Source organism: Schistocerca nitens, chromosome 8, assembly GCF_023898315.1.
Source record: "Schistocerca nitens isolate TAMUIC-IGC-003100 chromosome 8, iqSchNite1.1, whole genome shotgun sequence".
NCBI classification, from domain to species: Eukaryota; Metazoa; Arthropoda; class Insecta; order Orthoptera; family Acrididae; genus Schistocerca; species Schistocerca nitens.
Window position 1 is genome coordinate 24545953 of NC_064621.1, and position 26289 is coordinate 24572241.

General features: G+C 47.4%; 39 non-coding genes across 39 annotated transcripts; all 39 read left to right on the forward strand.

Annotated features, from left to right (window-relative positions):
* Window positions 1-252: 252 nt before the first annotated feature.
* Window positions 253-324, forward strand: Trnat-agu (transfer RNA threonine (anticodon AGU)). Its single transcript has one exon. It is a non-coding gene; the product is annotated as a tRNA-Thr (tRNA).
* A 572-nt stretch (window positions 325-896) lies between these two features.
* Window positions 897-969, forward strand: Trnar-ucg (transfer RNA arginine (anticodon UCG)). Its single transcript has one exon. It is a non-coding gene; the product is annotated as a tRNA-Arg (tRNA).
* A 439-nt stretch (window positions 970-1408) lies between these two features.
* Trnak-cuu (transfer RNA lysine (anticodon CUU)) lies at window positions 1409-1481 on the forward strand. The gene has a single exon. It is a non-coding gene; the product is annotated as a tRNA-Lys (tRNA).
* Window positions 1482-1802: 321 nt separating this feature from the next.
* Window positions 1803-1874, forward strand: Trnat-agu (transfer RNA threonine (anticodon AGU)). Its single transcript has one exon. It is a non-coding gene; the product is annotated as a tRNA-Thr (tRNA).
* A 551-nt stretch (window positions 1875-2425) lies between these two features.
* Trnar-ucg (transfer RNA arginine (anticodon UCG)) lies at window positions 2426-2498 on the forward strand. Its single transcript has one exon. It is a non-coding gene; the product is annotated as a tRNA-Arg (tRNA).
* Window positions 2499-2937: 439 nt separating this feature from the next.
* Trnak-cuu (transfer RNA lysine (anticodon CUU)) lies at window positions 2938-3010 on the forward strand. The gene has a single exon. It is a non-coding gene; the product is annotated as a tRNA-Lys (tRNA).
* Window positions 3011-3331: 321 nt separating this feature from the next.
* Window positions 3332-3403, forward strand: Trnat-agu (transfer RNA threonine (anticodon AGU)). Its single transcript has one exon. It is a non-coding gene; the product is annotated as a tRNA-Thr (tRNA).
* A 6633-nt stretch (window positions 3404-10036) lies between these two features.
* Window positions 10037-10109, forward strand: Trnak-cuu (transfer RNA lysine (anticodon CUU)). Its single transcript has one exon. It is a non-coding gene; the product is annotated as a tRNA-Lys (tRNA).
* A 321-nt stretch (window positions 10110-10430) lies between these two features.
* On the forward strand, window positions 10431-10502 carry Trnat-agu (transfer RNA threonine (anticodon AGU)). Its single transcript has one exon. It is a non-coding gene; the product is annotated as a tRNA-Thr (tRNA).
* Window positions 10503-11047: 545 nt separating this feature from the next.
* Window positions 11048-11120, forward strand: Trnar-ucg (transfer RNA arginine (anticodon UCG)). The gene has a single exon. It is a non-coding gene; the product is annotated as a tRNA-Arg (tRNA).
* Window positions 11121-11559: 439 nt separating this feature from the next.
* Window positions 11560-11632, forward strand: Trnak-cuu (transfer RNA lysine (anticodon CUU)). The gene has a single exon. It is a non-coding gene; the product is annotated as a tRNA-Lys (tRNA).
* Window positions 11633-11953: 321 nt separating this feature from the next.
* Trnat-agu (transfer RNA threonine (anticodon AGU)) lies at window positions 11954-12025 on the forward strand. The gene has a single exon. It is a non-coding gene; the product is annotated as a tRNA-Thr (tRNA).
* Window positions 12026-12570: 545 nt separating this feature from the next.
* On the forward strand, window positions 12571-12643 carry Trnar-ucg (transfer RNA arginine (anticodon UCG)). Its single transcript has one exon. It is a non-coding gene; the product is annotated as a tRNA-Arg (tRNA).
* Window positions 12644-13082: 439 nt separating this feature from the next.
* Trnak-cuu (transfer RNA lysine (anticodon CUU)) lies at window positions 13083-13155 on the forward strand. Its single transcript has one exon. It is a non-coding gene; the product is annotated as a tRNA-Lys (tRNA).
* A 321-nt stretch (window positions 13156-13476) lies between these two features.
* Window positions 13477-13548, forward strand: Trnat-agu (transfer RNA threonine (anticodon AGU)). Its single transcript has one exon. It is a non-coding gene; the product is annotated as a tRNA-Thr (tRNA).
* Window positions 13549-14096: 548 nt separating this feature from the next.
* On the forward strand, window positions 14097-14169 carry Trnar-ucg (transfer RNA arginine (anticodon UCG)). The gene has a single exon. It is a non-coding gene; the product is annotated as a tRNA-Arg (tRNA).
* A 439-nt stretch (window positions 14170-14608) lies between these two features.
* On the forward strand, window positions 14609-14681 carry Trnak-cuu (transfer RNA lysine (anticodon CUU)). The gene has a single exon. It is a non-coding gene; the product is annotated as a tRNA-Lys (tRNA).
* Window positions 14682-15002: 321 nt separating this feature from the next.
* Window positions 15003-15074, forward strand: Trnat-agu (transfer RNA threonine (anticodon AGU)). The gene has a single exon. It is a non-coding gene; the product is annotated as a tRNA-Thr (tRNA).
* A 545-nt stretch (window positions 15075-15619) lies between these two features.
* On the forward strand, window positions 15620-15692 carry Trnar-ucg (transfer RNA arginine (anticodon UCG)). Its single transcript has one exon. It is a non-coding gene; the product is annotated as a tRNA-Arg (tRNA).
* A 439-nt stretch (window positions 15693-16131) lies between these two features.
* On the forward strand, window positions 16132-16204 carry Trnak-cuu (transfer RNA lysine (anticodon CUU)). The gene has a single exon. It is a non-coding gene; the product is annotated as a tRNA-Lys (tRNA).
* Window positions 16205-16525: 321 nt separating this feature from the next.
* On the forward strand, window positions 16526-16597 carry Trnat-agu (transfer RNA threonine (anticodon AGU)). The gene has a single exon. It is a non-coding gene; the product is annotated as a tRNA-Thr (tRNA).
* Window positions 16598-17142: 545 nt separating this feature from the next.
* On the forward strand, window positions 17143-17215 carry Trnar-ucg (transfer RNA arginine (anticodon UCG)). The gene has a single exon. It is a non-coding gene; the product is annotated as a tRNA-Arg (tRNA).
* Window positions 17216-17654: 439 nt separating this feature from the next.
* On the forward strand, window positions 17655-17727 carry Trnak-cuu (transfer RNA lysine (anticodon CUU)). Its single transcript has one exon. It is a non-coding gene; the product is annotated as a tRNA-Lys (tRNA).
* A 321-nt stretch (window positions 17728-18048) lies between these two features.
* Trnat-agu (transfer RNA threonine (anticodon AGU)) lies at window positions 18049-18120 on the forward strand. The gene has a single exon. It is a non-coding gene; the product is annotated as a tRNA-Thr (tRNA).
* Window positions 18121-18668: 548 nt separating this feature from the next.
* On the forward strand, window positions 18669-18741 carry Trnar-ucg (transfer RNA arginine (anticodon UCG)). Its single transcript has one exon. It is a non-coding gene; the product is annotated as a tRNA-Arg (tRNA).
* Window positions 18742-19180: 439 nt separating this feature from the next.
* Window positions 19181-19253, forward strand: Trnak-cuu (transfer RNA lysine (anticodon CUU)). Its single transcript has one exon. It is a non-coding gene; the product is annotated as a tRNA-Lys (tRNA).
* A 321-nt stretch (window positions 19254-19574) lies between these two features.
* Trnat-agu (transfer RNA threonine (anticodon AGU)) lies at window positions 19575-19646 on the forward strand. Its single transcript has one exon. It is a non-coding gene; the product is annotated as a tRNA-Thr (tRNA).
* Window positions 19647-20197: 551 nt separating this feature from the next.
* Window positions 20198-20270, forward strand: Trnar-ucg (transfer RNA arginine (anticodon UCG)). Its single transcript has one exon. It is a non-coding gene; the product is annotated as a tRNA-Arg (tRNA).
* A 439-nt stretch (window positions 20271-20709) lies between these two features.
* Window positions 20710-20782, forward strand: Trnak-cuu (transfer RNA lysine (anticodon CUU)). The gene has a single exon. It is a non-coding gene; the product is annotated as a tRNA-Lys (tRNA).
* Window positions 20783-21103: 321 nt separating this feature from the next.
* Trnat-agu (transfer RNA threonine (anticodon AGU)) lies at window positions 21104-21175 on the forward strand. Its single transcript has one exon. It is a non-coding gene; the product is annotated as a tRNA-Thr (tRNA).
* A 545-nt stretch (window positions 21176-21720) lies between these two features.
* Trnar-ucg (transfer RNA arginine (anticodon UCG)) lies at window positions 21721-21793 on the forward strand. Its single transcript has one exon. It is a non-coding gene; the product is annotated as a tRNA-Arg (tRNA).
* Window positions 21794-22232: 439 nt separating this feature from the next.
* On the forward strand, window positions 22233-22305 carry Trnak-cuu (transfer RNA lysine (anticodon CUU)). The gene has a single exon. It is a non-coding gene; the product is annotated as a tRNA-Lys (tRNA).
* A 321-nt stretch (window positions 22306-22626) lies between these two features.
* On the forward strand, window positions 22627-22698 carry Trnat-agu (transfer RNA threonine (anticodon AGU)). The gene has a single exon. It is a non-coding gene; the product is annotated as a tRNA-Thr (tRNA).
* A 545-nt stretch (window positions 22699-23243) lies between these two features.
* Window positions 23244-23316, forward strand: Trnar-ucg (transfer RNA arginine (anticodon UCG)). Its single transcript has one exon. It is a non-coding gene; the product is annotated as a tRNA-Arg (tRNA).
* Window positions 23317-23755: 439 nt separating this feature from the next.
* On the forward strand, window positions 23756-23828 carry Trnak-cuu (transfer RNA lysine (anticodon CUU)). Its single transcript has one exon. It is a non-coding gene; the product is annotated as a tRNA-Lys (tRNA).
* A 321-nt stretch (window positions 23829-24149) lies between these two features.
* Trnat-agu (transfer RNA threonine (anticodon AGU)) lies at window positions 24150-24221 on the forward strand. The gene has a single exon. It is a non-coding gene; the product is annotated as a tRNA-Thr (tRNA).
* A 545-nt stretch (window positions 24222-24766) lies between these two features.
* Trnar-ucg (transfer RNA arginine (anticodon UCG)) lies at window positions 24767-24839 on the forward strand. Its single transcript has one exon. It is a non-coding gene; the product is annotated as a tRNA-Arg (tRNA).
* A 439-nt stretch (window positions 24840-25278) lies between these two features.
* On the forward strand, window positions 25279-25351 carry Trnak-cuu (transfer RNA lysine (anticodon CUU)). Its single transcript has one exon. It is a non-coding gene; the product is annotated as a tRNA-Lys (tRNA).
* Window positions 25352-25672: 321 nt separating this feature from the next.
* Window positions 25673-25744, forward strand: Trnat-agu (transfer RNA threonine (anticodon AGU)). Its single transcript has one exon. It is a non-coding gene; the product is annotated as a tRNA-Thr (tRNA).
* The last annotated feature ends 545 nt before the right edge of the window (window positions 25745-26289 follow it).

The following is a 26289-nucleotide window of genomic DNA, read 5'->3' on the forward strand; positions in this document are numbered from 1 at the left end:
GGGTTACGACGATGCCTAGCTTCGTATGAATATCAGAGGAATGGTATTTGAAGCTGAAAGTAACTCTGAAATGAAATAAATGTGTTGTTTTGGAATTTTAGGTGTACATCGATATCGTGTGAGATGTGTAGGAAAGCAGCAGCTGTGCTAACTAAATGCAAATAATGGTCGCTAATGCGGTGCGTTTCCAGCTGAAGATCTCCGATTCACTAGTCCATAAGAACAAAGTACCCGAAAAGCGCGCTAGGAGGCGCCTCCTTAGCTCAGTGGCAGAGCGCTGGTCTAGTAAACCAGAGGTCGTGAGTTCGATCCTCACAGGAGGCAAATGAATTTTGTAAAAGCCCCTCCCACCGTGGCCCTTTCGAAAAAAGCGGTCAAGGATAAAACAAATTATAAATGGGTGCGGTATTTAAGAAATGCTCTCGCAAATGAATAGTGCAAATGGTGCTATTAAAGTAGGCACCAGAAACTGCTGCTTTTGGGAGTCTCCGGAGAATGCCGACGTGAAATACTTGGTTCTTGTGATGTATTTTCTACCCCTGATAGAGACCCTCGCGGTTGTCGTCGTCGTCGTCGTCGTCGTCGTCGTCGTCGTCGTCGTCGTCGTCGGCGCCGCCGCCGCTTTGGTAATAGCGGCAACTCGCCATTGTATCTCATAGGGTGAGGTACCTTCTGCAACCGACTGAGATGGCACTAAGCGATTGAAGCTGATTTGCACGCTCTTGTTTGATGAGCGTCATAAGGGCTTGAATGTAACTTGCGATGGGACACAGCAAGAAGTAGAGTCGCATTTTTAGTACTGAAATTGGAGAATTGCGTCAAAGATGGTAAATTCATTCCGGCAAGTGCACAAATGGCGATAATGAGCTGTGTTTGGGGAAGCGTATTGTGCCAGTGACCGTGTGGCCTAATGGATAAGGCGTCGGACTTCGCATCCGAAGGTTGCAGGTTCGAATCCTGTCACGGTCGAGTTTTTCCAGTTCTGCAAAAGATGCATGCTGTTTTACTGTGCTGTTTGAGTACTACAAAACTAGTTGAAAGTTGCTGCTGTCCGCTTCCTGGCTGCAAACCGGCGTCTACGTGAAGCTCAAGCAAGACAAGGGTGATGTGTAGCGAAATTTTCGGCACAGAGCCGTTCAGGAGAGTTTTTGTTGGAACTACTGCGTCTGATTCAGGGCCCAAGAGCTACGCCACAGGCGTCTGCGCACAGTCGAGCATGTGTGTTGAATAATGGTGCTGATAGCCACGTATCATTTGAAGCAGATTTGATGCCTTTCGGAGACAATTTTTCATTGAATAGGATTGTAGCTCATTTGTGGCAGCAGGAAATAAGCTGTAGTCAAAAGGATCTTCCATAGATGGTCGCAGGTCCCATCAGTATTGTATGGCTCGTAAAGCATTGTGTGGAGCCCGGCTAGCTCAGTCGGTAGAGCATGAGACTCTTAATCTCAGCGTCGTGGGTTCGAGCCCCACGCTGGGCGGTGCAAAATGTTGTGTCTACGCGGATGCAACCTGCGCCCCTCTCGTGAGCCTTGCGTAATGAACGTAACGGGGTACGACGATGCCTAGCTTCGTATGAATATCAGAGGAATGGTATTTGAAGCTGAAAGTAACTCTGAAATGAAATAAATGTGTTGTTTTGGAATTTTAGGTGTACATCGATATCGTGTGAGATGTGTAGGAAAGCAGCAGCTGTGCTAACTAAATGCAAATAATGGTCGCTAATGCGGTGCGTTTCCAGCTGAAGATCTCCGATTCACTAGTCCATAAGAACAAAGTACCCGAAAAGCGCGCTAGGAGGCGCCTCCTTAGCTCAGTGGCAGAGCGCTGGTCTAGTAAACCAGAGGTCGTGAGTTCGATCCTCACAGGAGGCAAATGAATTTTGTAAAAGCCCCTCCCGCCGTGGCCCTTTCGAAAAAAGCGGTCAAGGATAAAACAAATTATAAATGGGTGCGGTATTTAAGAAATGCTCTCGCAAATGAATAGTGCGAATGGTGCTATTAAAGTAGGCACCAGAAACTGCTGCTTTTGGGAGTCTCCGGAGAATGCCGACGTGAAATACTTGGTTCTTGTGATGTATTTTCTACCCCTGATAGAGACCCTCGCGGTTGTCGTCGTCGTCGTCGTCGTCGTCGGCGCCGCCGCCGCCGCTTTGGTAATAGCGGCAACTCGCCATTGTATCTCATAGGGTGAGGTACCTTCTGCAACCGACTGAGATGGCACTAAGCGATTGAAGCTGATTTGCACGCTCTTGTTTGATGAGCGTCATAAGGGCTTGAATGTAACTTGCGATGGGACACAGCAAGAAGTAGCGTCGCATTTTTAGTACTGAAATTGGAGAATTGCGTCAAAGATGGTAAATTCATTCCGGGAAGTGCACAAATGGCGATAATGAGGTGTGTTTGGGGAAGCGTATTGCGCCAGTGACCGTGTGGCCTAATGGATAAGGCGTCGGACTTCGGATCCGAAGATTGCAGGTTCGAATCCTGTCACGGTCGAGTTTTTCCAGTTCTGCAAAAGATGCATGCTGTTTTACTGTGCTGTTTGAGTACTACAAAACTAGTTGAAAGTTGCTGCTGTCCGCTTCCTGGCTGCAAACCGGCGTCTACCTGAAGCTCAAGCAAGACAAGGGTGATGTGTAGCGAAATTTTCGGCACAGAGCCGTTCAGGAGAGTTTTTGTTGGAACTACTGCGTCTGATTCAGGGCCCAAGAGCTACGCCACAGGCGTCTGCGCACAGTCGAGCATGTGTGTTGAATAATGGTGCTGATAGCCACGTATCATTTGAAGCAGATTTGATGCCTTTCGGAGACAATTTTTCATTGAATAGGATTGTAGCTCATTTGTGGCAGCAGGAAATAAGCTGTAGTCAAAAGGATCTTCCATAGATGGTCGCAGGTCCCATCAGTATTGTATGGCTCGTAAAGCATTGTGTGGAGCCCGGCTAGCTCAGTCGGTAGAGCATGAGACTCTTAATCTCAGCGTCGTGGGTTCGAGCCCCACGCTGGGCGGTGCAAAATTTTGTGTCTACGCGGATGCAACCTGCGCCCCTCTCGTGAGCCTTGCGTAATGAACGTAACGGGTTACGACGATGCCTAGCTTCGTATGAATATCAGAGGAATGGTATTTGAAGCTGAAAGTAACTCTGAAATGAAATAAATGTGTTGTTTTGGAATTTTAGGTGTACATCGATATCGTGTGAGATGTGTAGGAAAGCAGCAGCTGTGCTAACTAAATGCAAATAATGGTCGCTAATGCGGTGCGTTTCCAGCTGAAGATCTCCGATTCACTAGTCCATAAGAACAAAGTACCCGAAAAGCGCGCTAGGAGGCGCCTCCTTAGCTCAGTGGCAGAGCGCTGGTCTAGTAAACCAGAGGTCGTGAGTTCGATCCTCACAGGAGGCAAATGAATTTTGTAAAAGCCCCTCCCACCGTGGCCCTTTCGAAAAAAGCGGTCAAGGATAAAACAAATTATAAATGGGTGCGGTATTTAAGAAATGCTCTCGCAAATGAATAGTGCGAATGGTGCTATTAAAGTAGGCACCAGAAACTGCTGCTTTTGGGAGTCTCCGGAGAATGCCGACGTGAAATACTTGGTTCTTGTGATGTATTTTCTACCCCTGATAGAGACCCTCGCGGTTGTCGTCGTCGTCGTCGTCGGCGCCGCCGCCGCCGCTTTGGTAATAGCGGCAACTCGCCATTGTATCTCATAGGGTGAGGTACCTTCTGCAACCGACTGAGATGGCACTAAGCGATTGAAGCTGATTTGCACGCTCTTGTTTGATGAGCGTCATAAGGGCTTGAATGTAACTTGCGATGGGACACAGCAAGAAGTAGCGTCGCATTTTTAGTACTGAAATTGGAGAATTGCGTCAAAGATGGTAAATTCATTCCGGGAAGTGCACAAATGGCGATAATGAGGTGTGTTTGGGGAAGCGTATTGCGCCAGTGACCGTGTGGCCTAATGGAGACAGTAGTCAGCCGGCGGACGCGGTCGAGGTCGGACGTGCTGTGCTGCGCGCCGCGCCGTCGTTGTTTTCGTGTGGTGAGTCACTGCGCTTGCTTCAGTGTCTACCAGTGTTTTGGTGTAATCTGGAAATGAACTCGATTTCGTGATGTCTCAACCGAGTAGGAAAGACACATTGAAGTTTACTTTTGACAGAAACTTTGTCCGACCTAAATCTTTTGAAGTTGAGCAATGGTTAGAAGATGAAGTAAAGATAGGACTTGAGGATATAATCGGGATACATCTTTCGATTGTCAGTAGCACCGTTTTCGTTAAATTAGCTCGATCAGACATGTGTGAGAAAATAGTTGAATCTTGTGGTGGTATCCTCAAATTTAAACATAGCGATGGCAATGTGGGTGAAGTTGTTGTTTCGCATGCCGGCCTAGGAATACGGACTGTTCGACTCTTTGAACTTCCATTTGAAATAACCAGTGAACAGATCAACGCAGTGCTCTGTCCCTACGGTAAAATCATCAGCAATATTGCGGAACGTTGGTCTAGTGCACATAAATTCCCGGTTCTTAATGGGGTGCGGCAATTGAAAATCGAGCTGCAGAAGCACATCCCGTCTTATGTTAACATATGCGGGTATCGTGCGATAGTAATGTACGATGATCAGCCTCGAACGTGTGCCGCATGCAACTCGACAGGTCACGTGCGTGCCGAATGCATGCAGAGGCGAGTGGCGCAGCTGCCTGCCGGCGAGGCAGCCAGGCCCCCCGCGATGACAACACTGCCTGTGACGTACGTCGCCGTGGCGCGTGGGCTTTCGGCTACATCCACGGTCACCGAAATCAGTGAAAATACTGTTGTGCCTGCGCCAGTGACGCAAATGGGGACTGTTGCAACGCCGGAAGAGACCCCACCTAAACCCATAGAAGTATCGCCGTCCGTAGTAGTCACAGAAGAACAGGCATCCGACATGCAAACGGCTGCGTCCCAATCGGCCGCTGCTACTCCACGGGGGGAATCTCCAGCAGGTTCCGATCAAGGCCCACACAATCGTACGTCTCCCAGAAAAACTAAAAAACGGAGAGTTGCCCGCCAGGGTGCAGAACAGATTGCACCGGTTCTGCGCGAAAAGGCTAAACAGATAGGTGAACAACTCAGTGACAAAGCATCTGAAAGCACAAACCATGATCATCCCTCAGCCAGTTTACCATCAGTCCTTGACAATGTCTCAGATGCTCTCCCTCTGAACCCTGAACAGTCAGCTCAACTCCGAACCGACTGTGATGTCCGCATGGTCAAACTCTATCCTGCACCAGAGTCGGTAACGACCTCGACACAACCGCCGCCAACTAGTTGGGCGGACGATACAGAATCCACTGCCGAAGTAGACAGTATGGATACTTCCGAAACGGTGACAGCCGTCACTTCAGTCTCCAAAGTCGACGATGTTACCGAGAAAGATAACGCCTCGACAGAAACTGCCGCGCAAAAAGAACGCACGACTGATCCCTTTTCAACCGGAGACTATTTTTAACTCTGCCTTTAAAGTGACTGTTAATACATGTTTTTGTTATCTGGAATTGCTTCCAAAGTGCTTCTACGACGTGACTTGTTTTTTCCAGCGTTATTTCTGTTTGATATCGGACTGATTTTAGGTATTGCTCCTGTTTAGTCCACCACTATTCCGCCACAGGCCTATCGACTTGCTACTCTCAATATTAATAAGATCCGTAGCGCTCTTAAACTGCAACACTTAAAGGACTTTTTATATGCAGCTGATGTAGACATTTTATTTGTACAAGAAGTAACAGAGATCAGACTTGATTGCATACCAGGTTATAATGTGATCACTAATCCTGGGGCCGGTTGCGAATTAGGTACAGCTTTTATTGTGAAGGAAGGTATCATTATTACCGACGTCACAAAACTGCCGAACAGTAGGGGCATTGCGGGCACTTTTTATAACAACAGACTAATTAATGTCTATGCCCCATCCGGTTCCAGTAATAGACGTCAAAGAGCAGAATTTTTTAAAGAAGAAATAGTTCCTCTCTTTGGCGTCCGCCACACCAATGTCATCTTCGGAGGCGACTTTAACTGTGTCATCAGTGCAAAGGACCAGACTCCCAATCTTAACAAATCACTTGAACTGGAACGAATTGTACGAGACTTGCGCTTAGTTGATTCTTGGGAGCTCAAGCATGGGGCAGCACCTGGGTTTACCCATATCACGACCCATTCGGCAAGCCGTCTTGATCGAATTTATGTTACACCCACTTTGAGGAATAACATTCTGCAGTCAGAAGTATGGCCAGTGGCTTTCTCAGATCATGCTGCATACATCTGTACTATAAGTCTAGACCGACAACGGACGTGTCGCTACAGGGGCCTGTGGAAATTAAATGTTTCACATCTACAAGACTCGGCGTGTCAAGAAGCCTTCCTCCATACCTGGCGAGAATGTGAGCAACGATTTGCCTCTTATAATTCGGCCATTGATTGGTGGCTGAGGTGCGCCAAACCTAAAATTAGGTGGTGTTTCATGAACTACGCACGGGAAAAGGGCTTTTGGCTTCAAAGGACGATCAATTTCTATTTTCATTGTCTGCGGGAACTGTATATGCTCGGTACTTCGGCTGTCGAGAATTGTCAACGAATTAAGAAAATCCAGGCCAAAATCCTAACCCTACGGAGGACGCAGCTAGAAGGCTACAAAGTCAGGTCGCGGGTCCAGACAACTGTACACCAAGAACTCACCTCAGTCTACCATATGATCCAAGAAAGTAAGAAAGGGTCCCGTAAAATACTGACGGAGTTAATTGCTGAGGATGGCGCAACGCTGACTACGCACAACGAGATTAAAGCGGCGGTGCTAAACTACTTCACCACCTTGATGTCAAATAAAGAAGTTAACGTGCAAGCGCAGGATGCTCTTTTGAATAATTTGCGCAACAGAGTCAGTATCGTGGACGCGGAAAAGCTATTAGACGTGGCGACCGAAGAAGACGTGGAATATGTACTCTGGAAAAGTGCTAAGAATAAATCCCCCGGACCTGACGGAATTCCCGCCGAATTCTATCAAAAATTCTGGAACACCATAAAGGCGAAGATCACTTGCATCTGTAACGAACTTCTAGACCACAACAACGTGATCCCCACCAGCTTCTGTGAAGGCATAATCGTTCTCATTAAAAAAACCTCAGGCAGTGCAAACGTAAAAAATCTAAGACCGATAACGCTGCTCAACAGCGACTATAAAATCTTTGCGAGACTTTTGGCCCAAAGGCTTAAATCTACAATGACCAGTATCATTGGCCCTTACCAGACCAGCGTGGGCAAGGATCGGAAAATTCGACAGACTCTGTGCGACTACCGTGATTTAATCTCTATTGCGGAAGTCTGTAAGCTGAAATGTGCCATCATATCTTTGGACTTCGACAAAGCCTTTGACAGGGTAAACCACCAGTATCTCTTTCGTACCATGTATGCGATGGGTTTTCCACCTGGGTTCGTCGCAATTATAAAACAGATGGTAGCGACTAATTTATCCAGAGTCATCATCAATGGCCAGCCTACCCGAGCAATCGAGATAGCCAGTTCCGTCAGGCAGGGCTGCCCAATGTCCATGGCGCTTTTTGCGATTGCCATTGAGCCTTTGTTAGCTACCCTGACGCAAAGTTTACAGGGCATCGTCATACATGGATCCCGAGTAGTGTGCAAGGCGTATGCAGACGATGTCGGTTTCCTTGTACTAAATAGAACTGAAGTGGAGACCGCACTACAGCTAGTCAGGCAATATGAGCACGCGTCAGGTGCACAACTAAACTGGACAAAGTCCGGAATATTCAATATTGGCCGCGGCCTAGGATCGCACCCTCACAGACAACTACGTCAGCTGAAGATATTCAAGTGCCTTGGAATTGATTTTCAGAGTAATATTCGGCACACTATTGCAACCAACTACCGAAAGCTTCTACGGACTATTCGTGCCAGCATACGGGAACACAGTGTACGGAAACTAAATGAAATTCAGAAAGTAACGGTCGCAAATGTCTACCTCACCTCGAAACTCAATTATATCGCTCAAGTTTTACCAATGTCTGCACCCACTGCAAAACGAATCATGTCAGCATTAGGACAGTTTGTCAGCCGTCACCACATTTTTAAAGTTCAGTTTGACACCTTAACGCTTGCCACAGAAAATGGTGGCTTAAATCTTGTCGATGTTGAAAAGAAGGCGCAAGCTTTATATATATCAACAACTTTCCACCAATGGAAACACTCAGCTGATAGTCTCGCTGCTCACCTGCTTACTGAGATAGCTCCGGCCGACCTCAGTCCACCTATCACGGTGCAACATATTCCAAACGGACTTTACCACTTAAAATGGTTTTTACTGGAGTACAGTTATGTACACACAAGGATCCCCGAACAAGAAATGAAGACAGTGAAACACGTGTACCAGGAACTCATGAAAGATAAGAAGAAAAATAACATTGAAGAAAAATACAACTTTTACGACTGGAAGGTAATCTGGGAGAACATCCATTGTCCGTACTTGCCGTCTACACTGAAAGCCACTTGGTATTTCGCAGTTAACAGAAAATTGGCAACTAACTCCAAACTACATAACATACACCTCGCAGAATCACCTTTGTGCACAACGTGTAATTTCATGGATACTGATGAACACAGGTTTGTGTGCGACAACATAAAAGATATATGGGAATATATCACGAACAAGTTAGCACTCATTAGTAGAACATCGCCCAGATATATAACACCTGCTGCCTTTCTGACCCCGGACGATACCCCGTACCCACGGACGAGAAGGAACGCACTAAACTGGTTAAAAGCCGCTACTGTACATTACTTATTTACAAAAGAAGACAAGAGTAAAGAAGACTTCTGTGTCTATCTTACAACTCAGCACCATATGCTAATGAAAACGAAAAACTATAAAGATAACTTCGCCAACTACCTGCTCAAAACTGTAACGTAAAAAAAAAAAAAAAAAAAAAAAAAAAAAAAAAAAAAAAAAAAAAAAAAAAGAGACTACCACATCAATTGATTGAATTTCATGTTAACGAACATTCAGCAGCTACTCACTCAAGATCAGACGGACCATCTATAAGGCGAATAATATGTCATGTTGACCGAACCACAAGTTACTAACACCACTGAAGTAATCAATTGGCAAGAGATCAAGCTTCATTTCGTAAGAAGAAGAAAATTCAGTTTTCTCTTTCGAGCAATATTTTAGTTCTCTTTCAATTTCGCAGAGTTCAGAACAAAGCTTTTTAATTTTAGAAGCAATGGATTTTCACTTTTCTTTTAACTTCCTTGACGTTTTCTGTTACCACAAGGCACTGGAGCCGCCATAAATTTCAGTTACTATTTCCTTAATATGGATGCTTGTATCGTAAACGAAGCATGTAATCCACATCGTTTTCATTTTCCTTAAATCAAAGGCCTTTGATGCCACACCGACGAAGGTGAATTAATGGCGAGCAGAAGGACGGGCTATAAGGGGTGGATGGAGGCCCGAAAAAATAAAAAAAAAAAAAAAAAAAAAAAAAATGGATAAGGCGTCGGACTTCGGATCCGAAGATTGCAGGTTCGAATCCTGTCACGGTCGAGTTTTTCCAGTTCTGCAAAAGATGCATGCTGTTTTACTGTGCTGTTTGAGTACTACAAAACTAGTTGAAAGTTGCTGCTGTCCGCTTCCTGGCTGCAAACCGGCGTCTACCTGAAGCTCAAGCAAGACAAGGGTGATGTGTAGCGAAATTTTCGGCACAGAGCCGTTCAGGAGAGTTTTTGTTGGAACTACTGCGTCTGATTCAGGGCCCAAGAGCTACGCCACAGGCGTCTGCGCACAGTCGAGCATGTGTGTTGAATAATGGTGCTGATAGCCACGTATCATTTGAAGCAGATTTGATGCCTTTCGGAGACAATTTTTCATTGAATAGGATTGTAGCTCATTTGTGGCAGCAGGAAATAAGCTGTAGTCAAAAGGATCTTCCATAGATGGTCGCAGGTCCCATCAGTATTGTATGGCTCGTAAAGCATTGTGTGGAGCCCGGCTAGCTCAGTCGGTAGAGCATGAGACTCTTAATCTCAGCGTCGTGGGTTCGAGCCCCACGCTGGGCGGTGCAAAATTTTGTGTCTACGCGGATGCAACCTGCGCCCCTCTCGTGAGCCTTGCGTAATGAACGTAACGGGTTACGACGATGCCTAGCTTCGTATGAATATCAGAGGAATGGTATTTGAAGCTGAAAGTAACTCTGAAATGAAATAAATGTGTTGTTTTGGAATTTTAGGTGTACATCGATATCGTGTGAGATGTGTAGGAAAGCAGCAGCTGTGCTAACTAAATGCAAATAATGGTCGCTAATGCGGTGCGTTTCCAGCTGAAGATCTCCGATTCACTAGTCCATAAGAACAAAGTACCCGAAAAGCGCGCTAGGAGGCGCCTCCTTAGCTCAGTGGCAGAGCGCTGGTCTAGTAAACCAGAGGTCGTGAGTTCGATCCTCACAGGAGGCAAATGAATTTTGTAAAAGCCCCTCCCACCGTGGCCCTTTCGAAAAAAGCGGTCAAGGATAAAACAAATTATAAATGGGTGCGGTATTTAAGAAATGCTCTCGCAAATGAATAGTGCGAATGGTGCTATTAAAGTAGGCACCAGAAACTGCTGCTTTTGGGAGTCTCCGGAGAATGCCGACGTGAAATACTTGGTTCTTGTGATGTATTTTCTACCCCTGATAGAGACCCTCGCGGTTGTCGTCGTCGTCGTCGGCGGCGCCGCCGCCGCCGCTTTGGTAATAGCGGCAACTCGCCATTGTATCTCATAGGGTGAGGTACCTTCTGCAACCGACTGAGATGGCACTAAGCGATTGAAGCTGATTTGCACGCTCTTGTTTGATGAGCGTCATAAGGGCTTGAATGTAACTTGCGATGGGACACAGCAAGAAGTAGCGTCGCATTTTTAGTACTGAAATTGGAGAATTGCGTCAAAGATGGTAAATTCATTCCGGGAAGTGCACAAATGGCGATAATGAGGTGTGTTTGGGGAAGCGTATTGCGCCAGTGACCGTGTGGCCTAATGGATAAGGCGTCGGACTTCGGATCCGAAGATTGCAGGTTCGAATCCTGTCACGGTCGAGTTTTTCCAGTTCTGCAAAAGATGCATGCTGTTTTACTGTGCTGTTTGAGTACTACAAAACTAGTTGAAAGTTGCTGCTGTCCGCTTCCTGGCTGCAAACCGGCGTCTACCTGAAGCTCCAGCAAGACAAGGGTGATGTGTAGCGAAATTTTCGGCACAGAGCCGTTCAGGAGAGTTTTTGTTGGAACTACTGCGTCTGATTCAGGGCCCAAGAGCTACGCCACAGGCGTCTGCGCACAGTCGAGCATGTGTGTTGAATAATGGTGCTGATAGCCACGTATCATTTGAAGCAGATTTGATGCCTTTCGGAGACAATTTTTCATTGAATAGGATTGTAGCTCATTTGTGGCAGCAGGAAATAAGCTGTAGTCAAAAGGATCTTCCATAGATGGTCGCAGGTCCCATCAGTATTGTATGGCTCGTAAAGCATTGTGTGGAGCCCGGCTAGCTCAGTCGGTAGAGCATGAGACTCTTAATCTCAGGGTCGTGGGTTCGAGCCCCACGCTGGGCGGTGCAAAATTTTGTGTCTACGCGGATGCAACCTGCGCCCCTCTCGTGAGCCTTGCGTAATGAACGTAACGGGTTACGACGATGCCTAGCTTCGTATGAATATCAGAGGAATGGTATTTGAAGCTGAAAGTAACTCTGAAATGAAATAAATGTGTTGTTTTGGAATTTTAGGTGTACATCGATATCGTGTGAGATGTGTAGGAAAGCAGCAGCTGTGCTAACTAAATGCAAATAATGGTCGCTAATGCGGTGCGTTTCCAGCTGAAGATCTCCGATTCACTAGTCCATAAGAACAAAGTACCCGAAAAGCGCGCTAGGAGGCGCCTCCTTAGCTCAGTGGCAGAGCGCTGGTCTAGTAAACCAGAGGTCGTGAGTTCGATCCTCACAGGAGGCAAATGAATTTTGTAAAAGCCCCTCCCACCGTGGCCCTTTCGAAAAAAGCGGTCAAGGATAAAACAAATTATAAATGGGTGCGGTATTTAAGAAATGCTCTCGCAAATGAATAGTGCGAATGGTGCTATTAAAGTAGGCACCAGAAACTGCTGCTTTTGGGAGTCTCCGGAGAATGCCGACGTGAAATACTTGGTTCTTGTGATGTATTTTCTACCCCTGATAGAGACCCTCGCGGTTGTCGTCGTCGTCGTCGGCGGCGCCGCCGCCGCCGCTTTGGTAATAGCGGCAACTCGCCATTGTATCTCATAGGGTGAGGTACCTTCTGCAACCGACTGAGATGGCACTAAGCGATTGAAGCTGATTTGCACGCTCTTGTTTGCTGAGCGTCATAAGGGCTTGAATGTAACTTGCGATGGGACACAGCAAGAAGTAGCGTCGCATTTTTAGTACTGAAATTGGAGAATTGCGTCAAAGATGGTAAATTCATTCCGGGAAGTGCACAAATGGCGATAATGAGGTGTGTTTGGGGAAGCGTATTGCGCCAGTGACCGTGTGGCCTAATGGATAAGGCGTCGGACTTCGGATCCGAAGATTGCAGGTTCGAATCCTGTCACGGTCGAGTTTTTCCAGTTCTGCAAAAGATGCATGCTGTTTTACTGTGCTGTTTGAGTACTACAAAACTAGTTGAAAGTTGCTGCTGTCCGCTTCCTGGCTGCAAACCGGCGTCTACCTGAAGCTCAAGCAAGACAAGGGTGATGTGTAGCGAAATTTTCGGCACAGAGCCGTTCAGGAGAGTTTTTGTTGGAACTACTGCGTCTGATTCAGGGCCCAAGAGCTACGCCACAGGCGTCTGCGCACAGTCGAGCATGTGTGTTGAATAATGGTGCTGATAGCCACGTATCATTTGAAGCAGATTTGATGCCTTTCGGAGACAATTTTTCATTGAATAGGATTGTAGCTCATTTGTGGCAGCAGGAAATAAGCTGTAGTCAAAAGGATCTTCCATAGATGGTCGCAGGTCCCATCAGTATTGTATGGCTCGTAAAGCATTGTGTGGAGCCCGGCTAGCTCAGTCGGTAGAGCATGAGACTCTTAATCTCAGCGTCGTGGGTTCGAGCCCCACGCTGGGCGGTGCAAAATTTTGTGTCTACGCGGATGCAACCTGCGCCCCTCTCGTGAGCCTTGCGTAATGAACGTAACGGGTTACGACGATGCCTAGCTTCGTATGAATATCAGAGGAATGGTATTTGAAGCTGAAAGTAACTCTGAAATGAAATAAATGTGTTGTTTTGGAATTTTAGGTGTACATCGATATCGTGTGAGATGTGTAGGAAAGCAGCAGCTGTGCTAACTAAATGCAAATAATGGTCGCTAATGCGGTGCGTTTCCAGCTGAAGATCTCCGATTCACTAGTCCATAAGAACAAAGTACCCGAAAAGCGCGCTAGGAGGCGCCTCCTTAGCTCAGTGGCAGAGCGCTGGTCTAGTAAACCAGAGGTCGTGAGTTCGATCCTCACAGGAGGCAAATGAATTTTGTAAAAGCCCCTCCCACCGTGGCCCTTTCGAAAAAAGCGGTCAAGGATAAAACAAATTATAAATGGGTGCGGTATTTAAGAAATGCTCTCGCAAATGAATAGTGCGAATGGTGCTATTAAAGTAGGCACCAGAAACTGCTGCTTTTGGGAGTCTCCGGAGAATGCCGACGTGAAATACTTGGTTCTTGTGATGTATTTTCTACCCCTGATAGAGACCCTCGCGGTTGTCGTCGTCGTCGTCGTCGGCGGCGCCGCCGCCGCCGCTTTGGTAATAGCGGCAACTCGCCATTGTATCTCATAGGGTGAGGTACCTTCTGCAACCGACTGAGATGGCACTAAGCGATTGAAGCTGATTTGCACGCTCTTGTTTGCTGAGCGTCATAAGGGCTTGAATGTAACTTGCGATGGGACACAGCAAGAAGTAGCGTCGCATTTTTAGTACTGAAATTGGAGAATTGCGTCAAAGATGGTAAATTCATTCCGGGAAGTGCACAAATGGCGATAATGAGGTGTGTTTGGGGAAGCGTATTGCGCCAGTGACCGTGTGGCCTAATGGATAAGGCGTCGGACTTCGGATCCGAAGATTGCAGGTTCGAATCCTGTCACGGTCGAGTTTTTCCAGTTCTGCAAAAGATGCATGCTGTTTTACTGTGCTGTTTGAGTACTACAAAACTAGTTGAAAGTTGCTGCTGTCCGCTTCCTGGCTGCAAACCGGCGTCTACCTGAAGCTCAAGCAAGACAAGGGTGATGTGTAGCGAAATTTTCGGCACAGAGCCGTTCAGGAGAGTTTTTGTTGGAACTACTGCGTCTGATTCAGGGCCCAAGAGCTACGCCACAGGCGTCTGCGCACAGTCGAGCATGTGTGTTGAATAATGGTGCTGATAGCCACGTATCATTTGAAGCAGATTTGATGCCTTTCGGAGACAATTTTTCATTGAATAGGATTGTAGCTCATTTGTGGCAGCAGGAAATAAGCTGTAGTCAAAAGGATCTTCCATAGATGGTCGCAGGTCCCATCAGTATTGTATGGCTCGTAAAGCATTGTGTGGAGCCCGGCTAGCTCAGTCGGTAGAGCGTGAGACTCTTAATCTCAGCGTCGTGGGTTCGAGCCCCACGCTGGGCGGTGCAAAATTTTGTGTCTACGCGGATGCAACCTGCGCCCCTCTCGTGAGCCTTGCGTAATGAACGTAACGGGTTACGACGATGCCTAGCTTCGTATGAATATCAGAGGAATGGTATTTGAAGCTGAAAGTAACTCTGAAATGAAATAAATGTGTTGTTTTGGAATTTTAGGTGTACATCGATATCGTGTGAGATGTGTAGGAAAGCAGCAGCTGTGCTAACTAAATGCAAATAATGGTCGCTAATGCGGTGCGTTTCCAGCTGAAGATCTCCGATTCACTAGTCCATAAGAACAAAGTACCCGAAAAGCGCGCTAGGAGGCGCCTCCTTAGCTCAGTGGCAGAGCGCTGGTCTAGTAAACCAGAGGTCGTGAGTTCGATCCTCACAGGAGGCAAATGAATTTTGTAAAAGCCCGTCCCACCGTGGCCCTTTCGAAAAAAGCGGTCAAGGATAAAACAAATTATAAATGGGTGCGGTATTTAAGAAATGCTCTCGCAAATGAATAGTGCGAATGGTGCTATTAAAGTAGGCAGCAGAAACTGCTGCTTTTGGGAGTCTCCGGAGAATGCCGACGTGAAATACTTGGTTCTTGTGATGTATTTTCTACCCCTGATAGAGACCCTCGCGGTTGTCGTCGTCGTCGTCGGCGGCGCCGCCGCCGCCGCTTTGGTAATAGCGGCAACTCGCCATTGTATCTCATAGGGTGAGGTACCTTCTGCAACCGACTGAGATGGCACTAAGCGATTGAAGCTGATTTGCACGCTCTTGTTTGATGAGCGTCATAAGGGCTTGAATGTAACTTGCGATGGGACACAGCAAGAAGTAGCGTCGCATTTTTAGTACTGAAATTGGAGAATTGCGTCAAAGATGGTAAATTCATTCCGGGAAGTGCACAAATGGCGATAATGAGGTGTGTTTGGGGAAGCGTATTGCGCCAGTGACCGTGTGGCCTAATGGATAAGGCGTCGGACTTCGGATCCGAAGATTGCAGGTTCGAATCCTGTCACGGTCGAGTTTTTCCAGTTCTGCAAAAGATGCATGCTGTTTTACTGTGCTGTTTGAGTACTACAAAACTAGTTGAAAGTTGCTGCTGTCCGCTTCCTGGCTGCAAACCGGCGTCTACCTGAAGCTCCAGCAAGACAAGGGTGATGTGTAGCGAAATTTTCGGCACAGAGCCGTTCAGGAGAGTTTTTGTTGGAACTACTGCGTCTGATTCAGGGCCCAAGAGCTACGCCACAGGCGTCTGCGCACAGTCGAGCATGTGTGTTGAATAATGGTGCTGATAGCCACGTATCATTTGAAGCAGATTTGATGCCTTTCGGAGACAATTTTTCATTGAATAGGATTGTAGCTCATTTGTGGCAGCAGGAAATAAGCTGTAGTCAAAAGGATCTTCCATAGATGGTCGCAGGTCCCATCAGTATTGTATGGCTCGTAAAGCATTGTGTGGAGCCCGGCTAGCTCAGTCGGTAGAGCATGAGACTCTTAATCTCAGCGTCGTGGGTTCGAGCCCCACGCTGGGCGGTGCAAAATTTTGTGTCTACGCGGATGCAACCTGCGCCCCTCTCGTGAGCCTTGCGTAATGAACGTAACGGGTTACGACGATGCCTAGCTTCGTATGAATATCAGAGGAATGGTATTTGAAGCTGAAAGTAACTCTGAAATGAAATAAATGTGTTGTTTTGGAATTTTAGGTGTACATCGATATCGTGTGAGATGTGTAGGAAAGCAGCAGCTGTGCTAACTAAATGCAAATAATGGTCGCTAATGCGGTGCGTTTCCAGCTGAAGATCTCCGATTCACTAGTCCATAAGAACAAAGTACCCGAAAAGGGCGCTAGGAGGCGCCTCCTTAGCTCAGTGGCAGAGCGCTGGTCTAGTAAACCAGAGGTCGTGAGTTCGATCCTCACAGGAGGCAAATGAATTTTGTAAAAGCCCCTCCCACCGTGGCCCTTTCGAAAAAAGCGGTCAAGGATAAAACAAATTATAAATGGGTGCGGTATTTAAGAAATGCTCTCGCAAATGAATAGTGCGAATGGTGCTATTAAAGTAGGCAGCAGAAACTGCTGCTTTTGGGAGTCTCCGGAGAATGCCGACGTGAAATACTTGGTTCTTGTGATGTATTTTCTACCCCTGATAGAGACCCTCGCGGTTGTCGTCGTCGTCGTCGGCGGCGCCGCCGCCGCCGCTTTGGTAATAGCGGCAACTCGCCATTGTATCTCATAGGGTGAGGTACCTTCTGCAACCGACTGAGATGGCACTAAGCGATTGAAGCTGATTTGCACGCTCTTGTTTGCTGAGCGTCATAAGGGCTTGAATGTAACTTGCGATGGGACACAGCAAGAAGTAGCGTCGCATTTTTAGTACTGAAATTGGAGAATTGCGTCAAAGATGGTAAATTCATTCCGGGAAGTGCACAAATGGCGATAATGAGGTGTGTTTGGGGAAGCGTATTGCGCCAGTGACCGTGTGGCCTAATGGATAAGGCGTCGGACTTCGGATCCGAAGATTGCAGGTTCGAATCCTGTCACGGTCGAGTTTTTCCAGTTCTGCAAAAGATGCATGCTGTTTTACTGTGCTGTTTGAGTACTACAAAACTAGTTGAAAGTTGCTGCTGTCCGCTTCCTGGCTGCAAACCGGCGTCTACCTGAAGCTCAAGCAAGACAAGGGTGATGTGTAGCGAAATTTTCGGCACAGAGCCGTTCAGGAGAGTTTTTGTTGGAACTACTGCGTCTGATTCAGGGCCCAAGAGCTACGCCACAGGCGTCTGCGCACAGTCGAGCATGTGTGTTGAATAATGGTGCTGATAGCCACGTATCATTTGAAGCAGATTTGATGCCTTTCGGAGACAATTTTTCATTGAATAGGATTGTAGCTCATTTGTGGCAGCAGGAAATAAGCTGTAGTCAAAAGGATCTTCCATAGATGGTCGCAGGTCCCATCAGTATTGTATGGCTCGTAAAGCATTGTGTGGAGCCCGGCTAGCTCAGTCGGTAGAGCATGAGACTCTTAATCTCAGCGTCGTGGGTTCGAGCCCCACGCTGGGCGGTGCAAAATTTTGTGTCTACGCGGATGCAACCTGCGCCCCTCTCGTGAGCCTTGCGTAATGAACGTAACGGGTTACGACGATGCCTAGCTTCGTATGAATATCAGAGGAATGGTATTTGAAGCTGAAAGTAACTCTGAAATGAAATAAATGTGTTGTTTTGGAATTTTAGGTGTACATCGATATCGTGTGAGATGTGTAGGAAAGCAGCAGCTGTGCTAACTAAATGCAAATAATGGTCGCTAATGCGGTGCGTTTCCAGCTGAAGATCTCCGATTCACTAGTCCATAAGAACAAAGTACCCGAAAAGCGCGCTAGGAGGCGCCTCCTTAGCTCAGTGGCAGAGCGCTGGTCTAGTAAACCAGAGGTCGTGAGTTCGATCCTCACAGGAGGCAAATGAATTTTGTAAAAGCCCCTCCCACCGTGGCCCTTTCGAAAAAAGCGGTCAAGGATAAAACAAATTATAAATGGGTGCGGTATTTAAGAAATGCTCTCGCAAATGAATAGTGCGAATGGTGCTATTAAAGTAGGCACCAGAAACTGCTGCTTTTGGGAGTCTCCGGAGAATGCCGACGTGAAATACTTGGTTCTTGTGATGTATTTTCTACCCCTGATAGAGACCCTCGCGGTTGTCGTCGTCGTCGTCGGCGGCGGCGCCGCCGCCGCCGCTTTGGTAATAGCGGCAACTCGCCATTGTATCTCATAGGGTGAGGTACCTTCTGCAACCGACTGAGATGGCACTAAGCGATTGAAGCTGATTTGCACGCTCTTGTTTGCTGAGCGTCATAAGGGCTTGAATGTAACTTGCGATGGGACACAGCAAGAAGTAGCGTCGCATTTTTAGTACTGAAATTGGAGAATTGCGTCAAAGATGGTAAATTCATTCCGGGAAGTGCACAAATGGCGATAATGAGGTGTGTTTGGGGAAGCGTATTGCGCCAGTGACCGTGTGGCCTAATGGATAAGGCGTCGGACTTCGGATCCGAAGATTGCAGGTTCGAATCCTGTCACGGTCGAGTTTTTCCAGTTCTGCAAAAGATGCATGCTGTTTTACTGTGCTGTTTGAGTACTACAAAACTAGTTGAAAGTTGCTGCTGTCCGCTTCCTGGCTGCAAACCGGCGTCTACCTGAAGCTCAAGCAAGACAAGGGTGATGTGTAGCGAAATTTTCGGCACAGAGCCGTTCAGGAGAGTTTTTGTTGGAACTACTGCGTCTGATTCAGGGCCCAAGAGCTACGCCACAGGCGTCTGCGCACAGTCGAGCATGTGTGTTGAATAATGGTGCTGATAGCCACGTATCATTTGAAGCAGATTTGATGCCTTTCGGAGACAATTTTTCATTGAATAGGATTGTAGCTCATTTGTGGCAGCAGGAAATAAGCTGTAGTCAAAAGGATCTTCCATAGATGGTCGCAGGTCCCATCAGTATTGTATGGCTCGTAAAGCATTGTGTGGAGCCCGGCTAGCTCAGTCGGTAGAGCATGAGACTCTTAATCTCAGCGTCGTGGGTTCGAGCCCCACGCTGGGCGGTGCAAAATTTTGTGTCTACGCGGATGCAACCTGCGCCCCTCTCGTGAGCCTTGCGTAATGAACGTAACGGGTTACGACGATGCCTAGCTTCGTATGAATATCAGAGGAATGGTATTTGAAGCTGAAAGTAACTCTGAAATGAAATAAATGTGTTGTTTTGGAATTTTAGGTGTACATCGATATCGTGTGAGATGTGTAGGAAAGCAGCAGCTGTGCTAACTAAATGCAAATAATGGTCGCTAATGCGGTGCGTTTCCAGCTGAAGATCTCCGATTCACTAGTCCATAAGAACAAAGTACCCGAAAAGCGCGCTAGGAGGCGCCTCCTTAGCTCAGTGGCAGAGCGCTGGTCTAGTAAACCAGAGGTCGTGAGTTCGATCCTCACAGGAGGCAAATGAATTTTGTAAAAGCCCCTCCCACCGTGGCCCTTTCGAAAAAAGCGGTCAAGGATAAAACAAATTATAAATGGGTGCGGTATTTAAGAAATGCTCTCGCAAATGAATAGTGCGAATGGTGCTATTAAAGTAGGCACCAGAAACTGCTGCTTTTGGGAGTCTCCGGAGAATGCCGACGTGAAATACTTGGTTCTTGTGATGTATTTTCTACCCCTGATAGAGACCCTCGCGGTTGTCGTCGTCGTCGTCGTCGGCGGCGGCGCCGCCGCCGCCGCTTTGGTAATAGCGGCAACTCGCCATTGTATCTCATAGGGTGAGGTACCTTCTGCAACCGACTGAGATGGCACTAAGCGATTGAAGCTGATTTGCACGCTCTTGTTTGCTGAGCGTCATAAGGGCTTGAATGTAACTTGCGATGGGACACAGCAAGAAGTAGCGTCGCATTTTTAGTACTGAAATTGGAGAATTGCGTCAAAGATGGTAAATTCATTCCGGGAAGTGCACAAATGGCGATAATGAGGTGTGTTTGGGGAAGCGTATTGCGCCAGTGACCGTGTGGCCTAATGGATAAGGCGTCGGACTTCGGATCCGAAGATTGCAGGTTCGAATCCTGTCACGGTCGAGTTTTTCCAGTTCTGCAAAAGATGCATGCTGTTTTACTGTGCTGTTTGAGTACTACAAAACTAGTTGAAAGTTGCTGCTGTCCGCTTCCTGGCTGCAAACCGGCGTCTACCTGAAGCTCAAGCAAGACAAGGGTGATGTGTAGCGAAATTTTCGGCACAGAGCCGTTCAGGAGAGTTTTTGTTGGAACTACTGCGTCTGATTCAGGGCCCAAGAGCTACGCCACAGGCGTCTGCGCACAGTCGAGCATGTGTGTTGAATAATGGTGCTGATAGCCACGTATCATTTGAAGCAGATTTGATGCCTTTCGGAGACAATTTTTCATTGAATAGGATTGTAGCTCATTTGTGGCAGCAGGAAATAAGCTGTAGTCAAAAGGATCTTCCATAGATGGTCGCAGGTCCCATCAGTATTGTATGGCTCGTAAAGCATTGTGTGGAGCCCGGCTAGCTCAGTCGGTAGAGCATGAGACTCTTAATCTCAGCGTCGTGGGTTCGAGCCCCACGCTGGGCGGTGCAAAATTTTGTGTCTACGCGGATGCAACCTGCGCCCCTCTCGTGAGCCTTGCGTAATGAACGTAACGGGTTACGACGATGCCTAGCTTCGTATGAATATCAGAGGAATGGTATTTGAAGCTGAAAGTAACTCTGAAATGAAATAAATGTGTTGTTTTGGAATTTTAGGTGTACATCGATATCGTGTGAGATGTGTAGGAAAGCAGCAGCTGTGCTAACTAAATGCAAATAATGGTCGCTAATGCGGTGCGTTTCCAGCTGAAGATCTCCGATTCACTAGTCCATAAGAACAAAGTACCCGAAAAGCGCGCTAGGAGGCGCCTCCTTAGCTCAGTGGCAGAGCGCTGGTCTAGTAAACCAGAGGTCGTGAGTTCGATCCTCACAGGAGGCAAATGAATTTTGTAAAAGCCCGTCCCACCGTGGCCCTTTCGAAAAAAGCGGTCAAGGATAAAACAAATTATAAATGGGTGCGGTATTTAAGAAATGCTCTCGCAAATGAATAGTGCGAATGGTGCTATTAAAGTAGGCAGCAGAAACTGCTGCTTTTGGGAGTCTCCGGAGAATGCCGACGTGAAATACTTGGTTCTTGTGATGTATTTTCTACCCCTGATAGAGACCCTCGCGGTTGTCGTCGTCGTCGTCGGCGGCGCCGCCGCCGCCGCTTTGGTAATAGCGGCAACTCGCCATTGTATCTCATAGGGTGAGGTACCTTCTGCAACCGACTGAGATGGCACTAAGCGATTGAAGCTGATTTGCACGCTCTTGTTTGATGAGCGTCATAAGGGCTTGAATGTAACTTGCGATGGGACACAGCAAGAAGTAGCGTCGCATTTTTAGTACTGAAATTGGAGAATTGCGTCAAAGATGGTAAATTCATTCCGGGAAGTGCACAAATGGCGATAATGAGGTGTGCTTGGGGAAGCGTATTGCGCCAGTGACCGTGTGGCCTAATGGATAAGGCGTCGGACTTCGGATCCGAAGATTGCAGGTTCGAATCCTGTCACGGTCGAGTTTTTCCAGTTCTGCAAAAGATGCATGCTGTTTTACTGTGCTGTTTGAGTACTACAAAACTAGTTGAAAGTTGCTGCTGTCCGCTTCCTGGCTGCAAACCGGCGTCTACCTGAAGCTCCAGCAAGACAAGGGTGATGTGTAGCGAAATTTTCGGCACAGAGCCGTTCAGGAGAGTTTTTGTTGGAACTACTGCGTCTGATTCAGGGCCCAAGAGCTACGCCACAGGCGTCTGCGCACAGTCGAGCATGTGTGTTGAATAATGGTGCTGATAGCCACGTATCATTTGAAGCAGATTTGATGCCTTTCGGAGACAATTTTTCATTGAATAGGATTGTAGCTCATTTGTGGCAGCAGGAAATAAGCTGTAGTCAAAAGGATCTTCCATAGATGGTCGCAGGTCCCATCAGTATTGTATGGCTCGTAAAGCATTGTGTGGAGCCCGGCTAGCTCAGTCGGTAGAGCATGAGACTCTTAATCTCAGCGTCGTGGGTTCGAGCCCCACGCTGGGCGGTGCAAAATTTTGTGTCTACGCGGATGCAACCTGCGCCCCTCTCGTGAGCCTTGCGTAATGAACGTAACGGGTTACGACGATGCCTAGCTTCGTATGAATATCAGAGGAATGGTATTTGAAGCTGAAAGTAACTCTGAAATGAAATAAATGTGTTGTTTTGGAATTTTAGGTGTACATCGATATCGTGTGAGATGTGTAGGAAAGCAGCAGCTGTGCTAACTAAATGCAAATAATGGTCGCTAATGCGGTGCGTTTCCAGCTGAAGATCTCCGATTCACTAGTCCATAAGAACAAAGTACCCGAAAAGGGCGCTAGGAGGCGCCTCCTTAGCTCAGTGGCAGAGCGCTGGTCTAGTAAACCAGAGGTCGTGAGTTCGATCCTCACAGGAGGCAAATGAATTTTGTAAAAGCCCCTCCCACCGTGGCCCTTTCGAAAAAAGCGGTCAAGGATAAAACAAATTATAAATGGGTGCGGTATTTAAGAAATGCTCTCGCAAATGAATAGTGCGAATGGTGCTATTAAAGTAGGCACCAGAAACTGCTGCTTTTGGGAGTCTCCGGAGAATGCCGACGTGAAATACTTGGTTCTTGTGATGTATTTTCTACCCCTGATAGAGACCCTCGCGGTTGTCGTCGTCGTCGTCGGCGGCGCCGCCGCCGCCGCTTTGGTAATAGCGGCAACTCGCCATTGTATCTCATAGGGTGAGGTACCTTCTGCAACCGACTGAGATGGCACTAAGCGATTGAAGCTGATTTGCACGCTCTTGTTTGCTGAGCGTCATAAGGGCTTGAATGTAACTTGCGATGGGACACAGCAAGAAGTAGCGTCGCATTTTTAGTACTGAAATTGGAGAATTGCGTCAAAGATGGTAAATTCATTCCGGGAAGTGCACAAATGGCGATAATGAGGTGTGTTTGGGGAAGCGTATTGCGCCAGTGACCGTGTGGCCTAATGGATAAGGCGTCGGACTTCGGATCCGAAGATTGCAGGTTCGAATCCTGTCACGGTCGAGTTTTTCCAGTTCTGCAAAAGATGCATGCTGTTTTACTGTGCTGTTTGAGTACTACAAAACTAGTTGAAAGTTGCTGCTGTCCGCTTCCTGGCTGCAAACCGGCGTCTACCTGAAGCTCAAGCAAGACAAGGGTGATGTGTAGCGAAATTTTCGGCACAGAGCCGTTCAGGAGAGTTTTTGTTGGAACTACTGCGTCTGATTCAGGGCCCAAGAGCTACGCCACAGGCGTCTGCGCACAGTCGAGCATGTGTGTTGAATAATGGTGCTGATAGCCACGTATCATTTGAAGCAGATTTGATGCCTTTCGGAGACAATTTTTCATTGAATAGGATTGTAGCTCATTTGTGGCAGCAGGAAATAAGCTGTAGTCAAAAGGATCTTCCATAGATGGTCGCAGGTCCCATCAGTATTGTATGGCTCGTAAAGCATTGTGTGGAGCCCGGCTAGCTCAGTCGGTAGAGCATGAGACTCTTAATCTCAGCGTCGTGGGTTCGAGCCCCACGCTGGGCGGTGCAAAATTTTGTGTCTACGCGGATGCAACCTGCGCCCCTCTCGTGAGCCTTGCGTAATGAACGTAACGGGTTACGACGATGCCTAGCTTCGTATGAATATCAGAGGAATGGTATTTGAAGCTGAAAGTAACTCTGAAATGAAATAAATGTGTTGTTTTGGAATTTTAGGTGTACATCGATATCGTGTGAGATGTGTAGGAAAGCAGCAGCTGTGCTAACTAAATGCAAATAATGGTCGCTAATGCGGTGCGTTTCCAGCTGAAGATCTCCGATTCACTAGTCCATAAGAACAAAGTACCCGAAAAGCGCGCTAGGAGGCGCCTCCTTAGCTCAGTGGCAGAGCGCTGGTCTAGTAAACCAGAGGTCGTGAGTTCGATCCTCACAGGAGGCAAATGAATTTTGTAAAAGCCCCTCCCACCGTGGCCCTTTCGAAAAAAGCGGTCAAGGATAAAACAAATTATAAATGGGTGCGGTATTTAAGAAATGCTCTCGCAAATGAATAGTGCGAATGGTGCTATTAAAGTAGGCAGCAGAAACTGCTGCTTTTGGGAGTCTCCGGAGAATGCCGACGTGAAATACTTGGTTCTTGTGATGTATTTTCTACCCCTGATAGAGACCCTCGCGGTTGTCGTCGTCGTCGTCGGCGGCGCCGCCGCCGCCGCTTTGGTAATAGCGGCAACTCGCCATTGTATCTCATAGGGTGAGGTACCTTCTGCAACCGACTGAGATGGCACTAAGCGATTGAAGCTGATTTGCACGCTCTTGTTTGCTGAGCGTCATAAGGGCTTGAATGTAACTTGCGATGGGACACAGCAAGAAGTAGCGTCGCATTTTTAGTACTGAAATTGGAGAATTGCGTCAAAGATGGTAAATTCATTCCGGGAAGTGCACAAATGGCGATAATGAGGTGTGTTTGGGGAAGCGTATTGCGCCAGTGACCGTGGGGCCTAATGGATAAGGCGTCGGACTTCGGATCCGAAGATTGCAGGTTCGAATCCTGTCACGGTCGAGTTTTTCCAGTTCTGCAAAAGATGCATGCTGTTTTACTGTGCTGTTTGAGTACTACAAAACTAGTTGAAAGTTGCTGCTGTCCGCTTCCTGGCTGCAAACCGGCGTCTACCTGAAGCTCAAGCAAGACAAGGGTGATGTGTAGCGAAATTTTCGGCACAGAGCCGTTCAGGAGAGTTTTTGTTGGAACTACTGCGTCTGATTCAGGGCCCAAGAGCTACGCCACAGGCGTCTGCGCACAGTCGAGCATGTGTGTTGAATAATGGTGCTGATAGCCACGTATCATTTGAAGCAGATTTGATGCCTTTCGGAGACAATTTTTCATTGAATAGGATTGTAGCTCATTTGTGGCAGCAGGAAATAAGCTGTAGTCAAAAGGATCTTCCATAGATGGTCGCAGGTCCCATCAGTATTGTATGGCTCGTAAAGCATTGTGTGGAGCCCGGCTAGCTCAGTCGGTAGAGCATGAGACTCTTAATCTCAGCGTCGTGGGTTCGAGCCCCACGCTGGGCGGTGCAAAATTTTGTGTCTACGCGGATGCAACCTGCGCCCCTCTCGTGAGCCTTGCGTAATGAACGTAACGGGTTACGACGATGCCTAGCTTCGTATGAATATCAGAGGAATGGTATTTGAAGCTGAAAGTAACTCTGAAATGAAATAAATGTGTTGTTTTGGAATTTTAGGTGTACATCGATATCGTGTGAGATGTGTAGGAAAGCAGCAGCTGTGCTAACTAAATGCAAATAATGGTCGCTAATGCGGTGCGTTTCCAGCTGAAGATCTCCGATTCACTAGTCCATAAGAACAAAGTACCCGAAAAGCGCGCTAGGAGGCGCCTCCTTAGCTCAGTGGCAGAGCGCTGGTCTAGTAAACCAGAGGTCGTGAGTTCGATCCTCACAGGAGGCAAATGAATTTTGTAAAAGCCCGTCCCACCGTGGCCCTTTCGAAAAAAGCGGTCAAGGATAAAACAAATTATAAATGGGTGCGGTATTTAAGAAATGCTCTCGCAAATGAATAGTGCGAATGGTGCTATTAAAGTAGGCAGCAGAAACTGCTGCTTTTGGGAGTCTCCGGAGAATGCCGACGTGAAATACTTGGTTCTTGTGATGTATTTTCTACCCCTGATAGAGACCCTCGCGGTTGTCGTCGTCGTCGTCGGCGGCGCCGCCGCCGCCGCTTTGGTAATAGCGGCAACTCGCCATTGTATCTCATAGGGTGAGGTACCTTCTGCAACCGACTGAGATGGCACTAAGCGATTGAAGCTGATTTGCACGCTCTTGTTTGATGAGCGTCATAAGGGCTTGAATGTAACTTGCGATGGGACACAGCAAGAAGTAGCGTCGCATTTTTAGTACTGAAATTGGAGAATTGCGTCAAAGATGGTAAATTCATTCCGGGAAGTGCACAAATGGCGATAATGAGGTGTGTTTGGGGAAGCGTATTGCGCCAGT